The 7,895-nt window shown below is 36.5% G+C and overlaps 1 pseudogene; it reads left to right on the top strand.

Annotated features, from left to right (window-relative positions):
- Positions 1-1,088: 1,088 nt before the first annotated feature.
- On the top strand, positions 1,089-7,156 carry LOC111658291 (receptor-type tyrosine-protein phosphatase F-like; annotated as a pseudogene).
- The last annotated feature ends 739 nt before the right edge of the window (positions 7,157-7,895 follow it).

Raw genomic sequence — 7,895 nt, 5'->3', positions numbered from 1 at the left:
TTCTTTGTAGAGATGTATGAGGACCTCATCATTTCTTAACTATGCCCAATCTAGAACTTTTGGTAATCCCTGGTTTGTTGGAAGCACTGAATTCATGTAAACACTATTGTAGTAACAGTCACTGGGTAAACTAATCAAAAATGCAGTATAGCTTTTGAATTCAGGATCTACTTAAAGAGAATCCTGAAATACAGACTATACCCATAAAATACAGGCATTCATTTACAAAATTTACAAAGATTAGCCTACTGTTGAAATGGTTTGCTACAATTTGGCGTTACATATTGTGTTTTACACTGATGTTCATTAATGTGCATTGTCTCTATAAAATAAATTTGAATAGTTTTAATAAAGTAAAAATAAATTAATAAGTGAACATGCTAACGCTTTAATGCTAACACAAACGCTAATACTAGGTGCTATTTAAATGCAAGATATGCCACTAATATGTGAAAAACATTATCTTTTACTTCAAGATGGTCTTGTGTTTTTTTATGATGATGTCAGCAGTCAGTGATTACTTAAATAGTATCCTACCTAGGAGAAGAAACAAATGTTGGAAATGATGAACACATCTGTTCAAAATGTTTGAATGAAATATTTGTAGTTTTTTTCAGTTTAGATATGTTTAATGTCATTGTCTTAACAGATTTACACCAGTAAAGCCCCATTTTTATATAATTTAAATATAATATTATGTAATATTTGTAATTGTCTATTATTAGATGCAAAAAAAAAATCCCTTTTGTAGAATCCAGCATTTTCATTATTTTCAGTTTTGAAGAGGATCCAAATATAACTACTTTTGCAGTAAAATATTTTTATTACACCATCCATTTCATAAAATACATATATCAAAAGATATGAAAACCCATGGTTGGGCTATGTTCCATCTCGGTGGAAGTATCTCAAAAACTAAGGCCTTTTGGGAGATTTTCTTCCTCTACTACTTTATTTACCTCACATTCAGAGAGAACCAGGCCTTTATTTCAACAGGCTTATATTAGACAAACCTTTATTCCTGAGTTCCATGTGTGTAAAAATACCACCCTGTTTTCTGATTTGTTCCCATTTTAATTTGCTTGCTAATGTCCAACTTGACCCTTGCTGCAGGAGTTCCAGGGAGTGACTACATCAATGCCAATTACATTGATGGTACAGGAAGCAGAATGCTTACATTGCCACACAAGGGCCGCTGCCAGAGACACTAAGTGACTTCTGGAGGAATGTGTGGGAGCAGAGGACCTGCACCATTGTTATGATGACCCGTCTAGAAGAGAAGTCACGGGTGAGCCTCTCATGTTAAGAAATAGTAAAAATTATACTCAGATGACAATGGCCATGGTTTACAGTGTATCCAAAGTACAAGCACAAAGTGACATAAATAAATAGACCAAGCTCAGTTCAGAGCAGTAACAGGCATTCAATCACTTCATTCATACAAACAAGGCTTAATATTCAAATCCAAACTCAGGGCCACTCCAAATGTTCCCTTAAATGTTCCCACAAGTAACATCACTTTGGCTTATGCCAGTTGCCAAAATATGGGGGCATGGTAGCACTTTAGGGTAAAAGTGATTTTCAGGTTGTAAAGTGATGATAATAAATCATTTCTGCAGTTAGTTGTAAATCTGTAAGATTAATGTGCATGAGAAATTTAGCTTTCTGCATGATAACATCACAAAGGGCTGTGGACATTCACTCCATAGTAGTACATCACTGCTGAGGATACCATCAGTATATCAATTCTAGTGATATACGTCTATGTTTTTAACTGCTGTGTTTGTAATGCACTAGTTCCAATGGTAAGATGAGCTAATTCTGACATGCTGCAGATACTCAAACTCAGCCTGTCCCTCTGTAGTCTCTGCTGATGTGATAGCAGGCCACAAATCCATAGCAGGCCACAAATCCAATGCATGTGTCACACAGTAGTGTGGTTCTTTAAAATACCAGCAACCCAAATATTCACTGTTAAAAAAAAACCCATGCAAAGGATACGAAATAAAATAATAAAATGGCAGGTTAGGAAAAGTGAAACAAGCACTGATGAGTGTCCTTTAAAATGGCAATGCCAGAGTCCAATGCTCGTGTTAAATGTTCAGAGAAGATACTGTCCTGTTATTTTTCCTGGGAGGTGAAAATGGAGGTGGTCAATATGGCCGCTGGCATGTTTGGCATCCTCCTCTGCGTGTCCCTTCACTATGCGAACCACTGCCTGTCCTCTCTGCTGCGCCATTAGCTTTCTTTAGCAGGTGTTGAATCAGGTAGCTCAGCCTCCCACATCTGCTCCTCATCTCAGGCCTTACTTCCTGTCTGGTTGCCTGTCTGATCACTGCACTTTGAGGTGTTCTGGGTCACCAGTGGGGGTGATTGTTGCGATTAATCTGGGAAGCCACCAGGTAGGAGGTGGCAACCGAGTTTGCTGGTCAACCAGTGGAGGTTCTCGTTCAGGTGGCACTGTGTTTTCCTGCAGCACATTTAAAGGGCATGGCCTGAGGTTATTGCAATGCACTGTGCGTGTGGGTGCTTCCTTCCCTCCTTCCTTCCTAGCAAATCTGCACGCTTAGCTGGTCCGGGTTAAATCTGAGATATACAACAAGATCGATGACAAGATTGTTGATGTGATGACCACATTGAGAGGGAAAATCACCTCATTAAAAGCTGAGAACGACGCAACCATCAGTCCGTTAAAAAAACAAGTTTAAGCTCAGAATGAAACGCTAAAGGAGTTAGCCCAGGCAACCAAAGGCACTTCAGATTCCACTCATGAGTTGGAAAATAAAGTTAAATATGGGAAATCTTTAAGGCATATATAAGGGCAGCTTTATGAGGGGTTATATATGTTTCAATCTACTGCTTCTCCAAGGGACACAAAAGAATTTCTAAGCAAATGTAAACTACCAACACTGAATCAGTGACATTCAGTCAGGAACTCTGATTAATAATTAACTTAATAACTATAACCAAATTACCATATCAACAGTAAGTTAAAACTGAAGGATTGGAATTCTAGTAAGTAGAGGTTGGCAATATTCACACTTGTGCAACATTAAACACACCAGTAGTCATACCTGACGATATTTATTTACAATGGAACAGAATAAAAACATATATCGCACTTTTGCTTATTTCTTTGTACCCTTAACTAACTTGTTTGTCTAGGTTCTTTTTTTTTTTTTTTTTTTTAAACTTTTCTATGTCCTGTTGGTTTAATCAATGTTTTGTATAATAATGTTTTTCTTTTTTCTTCTTCATCTTATTATTTTATTTTATTTTATTTATTTTTTATTTTATTTATTTATTTAATTTTTGTTCTCCTATATGTTAGGATTTATTGTTTGATTTTGTAAAAGAAGCACTGAATCACCTATTGTGGTTATCTATGCAAGTATATGCTTCATTATAAAAATATTTGAAACAAGACTACAGGGCTCGGGGCTGTTACATTTCTACATAAATTTCAGTAATTGTACTGAAAAGAAATCAAATGTAATATTACTTGATGAGGTAATTAAATCAGGTTTTAACTGCATGGGTAACCTATAACCTATTACATTTCAAAACTAACCTTTCCAAAACTGTAAGAAAACTACTTCTTTCTGTCTTCATCAGTTACACACTGTTTGTGTGTAGGTGAAGTGTGACCAGTATTGGCCCAGTCGAGGCACAGAGACATATGGGATGATTCAGGTCGCCATGCTGGACACTGTGGAGCTGGCTACGTACAATGTACGCTCATTTGCCCTCTATAAGGTGAGAACTCTCTATGTTATTGTATATATGGAGTATGACTGTCTTGGCAGCAAAGCAAAGCATAACTCAGCAGAGGACTAAAAGAGTCCTAAAGATCTTTCAGATATTCACCTTGTTATGATGGAAATCTTTACTTAGTATGATCATAACGATTATCATAACGGCTGCAGCAGCTACAAGAGTTGACATGCAGAAAAAGAGCTTAATTGCTTATCATGTTCTGGCTTTTACATGACTGTAATAAATGTATTATCTCTATTTGCCATACTGTATTTTCTGTACTAAGTACTGAATATTTTCATTCATCAAGGGCAGCATGATGATTGATCAGTTATCTATTGCAATGCATTTATGTTAATGAATATTTTAATTGATGGCTAATTCCATAATCAAATCATGGAATTTTTAGTGTGTTGAATCATATTTTTTCAATGAGCAAACGTGTAAATGCTTGAGTAGAATGGCTCGAGTGAAAAAAGAGAGGTTCGTCAGTTCCAGTTTATGGCCTGGCCTGACAATGGAGTGCCAGAGTATCCCACACCAACACTGGCCTTTCTACACAAGTCAAGGCCAGCAACCCTCCAGACGCTGGACCCATGGTGGTCCACTGCAGGTAAACCAGCTGTTACATAAACACAAAGGCATAATTATACTTCAAAATGTGTGTGTTTTCCAATGGCATCACACTGTTGGTTAATTGTGTAACTCTCTGAAATAGACAAACCAACAAGCACATGCACTTTACCTATCAATTGGTCACTTGTGTGGAGATGTGAAAGTAGTATTTTTTCATTCTTTGCACAATTACTTTTGTTATTGTTCTTGTGAGTGTAACACTGTACACCTCTGGTCTTGAGTACTCATGGGAAGGGATGTCACGATACCAGAAATTTTGGAGTCGATACCAATACAAGTGAAATTCCACGATTCTCGATAACTATTTCGATACCACGGTAAAAAAAAAACCCATAAAATACCATAATAAATTCCATGTACTTTCTATTTCACTCCTTTATTGAAAAATATGAATAAAAAAACCAATAAACAAAGAAAAGTGGCATATAGCCTTCAAGAATTTAAAATAAACAATACTGTGCTAAAATATACAGTCAGTCAACCTTTTATTGCAGAGCATTTTAATACTCTGAGACATAAAAGATATGGACATATAATAGATATAACAATAAAATTAAACAACTTTTGACACTGCAAAAAAGATCAGTTACAGTTTTTTGCCACGTGGCATGGACTTGGTACCAAAGTAGCGGTTCTGATTACAACTCTACTCATGGGAATGTCATACCACAGTAGGTCAACATATTAGAGGAATATTAACATTGTCAAATTAAAATGACTGTCAAAGCAGGAAGGTATGACTAAACTTCTGTACTATATTTAATCTTATTGATGTTGTTTGACAGATATTATGAGCACTCAATGATTTAATATGTCATTTGGCTTTAGATAAAAGTATGTTACACAAGCACACAAGCACTTACAAACCAAGGCCATTGCAAATTGAGTTGGCCATCCATTAACAATCAGACTTTTTTGAAAATTGTATCAATTTTCAAATACCTAAAAAAGATACAGAAGCTGTAGTAACTTGCATTGAGCCCAGTCAATTAGCAAGACCATTCAACAAACACCTGTGATTTATTCCCATTTGTATGATACATTTGGTGAAGTGAGCAAAATGTGCAGAAGACACAATTCTTGGAGGTAAATCAGGGAGGCAGTGGCAAATAAGAGGCTATGACAGCAAGCCTTTCATTTGCATTTAGACATGCTCAACAACATGTCACAACCTTTTTCCTTTGGTACCTTCTTAAAGGTAACAGAGGAAACATACAATACTATACTTAACCCACAATTATGAAGTGTCAATCATATTTTCACTTTGTGCTCTGTCAGTGCTGGTGTGGGCACAACAGGATGTTTTCATTGTGATTGAAGCCATGCTGGACAGGATGAAACACGATAAGTCGGTAGACATTTACGGTCATGTGACATGTATGCGAGCTCAAAGGAACTACATGGTGCAGACAGAAGATCAGTATATATTCATCCATGAGGTCCTGCTAGACGCTGCAGCATGTGGCAATACAGAAGTCCCCGCACGCAACCTATACACCCACATCCAGAAGCTCACCCAGATCCCTCTTGGAGACACTGTCACCACTATGGAACTGGAGTTTAAGGTAGCTACCTTTTCGTTTGTGATTGTGTTATTGAGTTGAACTGCATTTTTGTCTTCAAGAGCTTAACTTCTGAGCTTCAGAAGGAGAAGGAGAAACTGATAGAGTTTAGGAGGGGAAAAGCATCTTACTTCTTATATATATATATTTTGAATATGATAAAATGCAATTTATGTTAAGTTGGTGACTCTGAGGCCTAAAGTCATTGAGTATGACTTTATAATAAGAATGATGTGAGGAACCAAAAGTCCAGGAATACCATGGCCTCTGACAACATGGCCGCATCCATGTTGACCATTTTGACCAGTTTTTTCATGAAGTCTGACCTCATGGAATTGCAATACTCAATGGCTGGTATGCCCCTTTAACTGCAGTGGAAGTTTAGGAAGAGGGAAGATTTCCCATTTCATCCTGTATAACAGAGATGAATTCTGTTTCAGAGGAGGAGCCATAGAATGGGATGAACTACTCCACCATCCCTGATTACTTTCTCTGCTCTTAGTGACTCCACAGTGATTTAAAGAGTCCTGTCCTGGGGGGGCATGTCACAACCTAAATATGCTGCTTGTTCAAGCAAGCATGATGGCTGTAAATCCAGACAGAGCATAATTAGGTTTTACACCAAAACTTACTGCAAATTTTCAAAATGACAATTGCAGTGCAGAGGAATCACATTTGACCTGTCCAAAAAACAAACTCAATTGGAATGTTGCTTTCTAAAGTTTTATTATTCTCGGTTTGATATTCATTGGCACTAGCCTGTCTACGTCAGCTCTCAGTAAATGTGAGTGGAGTTTTTTTTTATTCATCAATGTCTACAGAATGAGTTTCAACGGACATCATACCTTTTTTTAACTCAGAGAACAAAGACGATTAGCTCAAAGCGCATAATTTTCACGCCTCAATAAGTGGCTCCCAGTGCCCTTTAACAACCTTGTTCACACACAACACTCTGCTCTTTTTAAGTGCTAATACAACCAGTCTTGGCAGAGGTGGACAAGATTGTGACGCTGCAGTGCAGTCACCTCTTGGCTGTGGATTGGTGGTCTGAGGAGAGTCAGAGACATGTTTTCTCTTCTCTGTGTCTGCAGAAACTTGCCAATTCTAAAGAACATACCTAAAGATTCATCAGTCTAACAAATTCAAAAACCACCTGGCTCAAGCATAGGATTGGGTTGTCTTCTGATTATATGGTTCATTGAAACAAAATACACCGCTTGGGGAGGAAGAGGAGACAAGAATACGATAGATATTGCTGTTGGTGGAGTCAAGTAATATTATCATCATTATTATTATTATTATTATTAACGGAGGAAACAGGGATGCAGGGTCATAGTTAGTATCAAGATCAAGATGAGACGGATCAAAAGATGGGAAAAAGAAGGGCATTACAAGTGCCTTTGAGGACATTTCGGACTTGATAAAAGTATGGAGGTGAGCACTGAGGAAAATGAGAAAACTTAAAAGGAAGAAGGAAGAAAAGGAGAAGAGAAGAAAAAAGAGTTAAACTGTAAAAAATAGTAATTTTACGAAAATAACAAAAAAATGTACAGTATTTTTTTTTTAATTGTGTATAAAAGTTTGTAAAATTACAAAAGTTATGTGTGAATTCATAGCCAAACTTTTATTTTAAGCATTATTCCAGTAATAATGAATTACATTTATTACCCTTTTTTGTAAAGAAAAATTACTGTATTATTTAAACAGTATTTTGTTTGCTTTCTTAAGTTACATACAAATCTATGTTAAATTACAGTAATTATCTGTAATTAAAAATGTAGCCTGTTATTATAAAGGTTAATGTCCATACTAACAATTTAAAGTTTTTCTCTGTAATTTTAGTTATCCTAAAAAATCTTATTGGTTTTACATTTATGTGCACTTTTACATCATGCATTCAAAATTCCAAGTACTGGAATGTACCCAAGCATGCTGGAAGGA

This window comes from Seriola lalandi, unplaced genomic scaffold (genome assembly GCF_002814215.2).
Source record: "Seriola lalandi dorsalis isolate HSWRI2012SDOR001 ecotype SW California unplaced genomic scaffold, Sedor1 jcf7180002054437, whole genome shotgun sequence".
In the NCBI taxonomy this organism is placed as follows: Eukaryota; Metazoa; Chordata; class Actinopteri; order Carangiformes; family Carangidae; genus Seriola; species Seriola lalandi.
The sequence above is the reverse complement of the archived record's forward strand: the minus strand, read 5'-3'. Positions and strand labels throughout refer to the sequence as shown.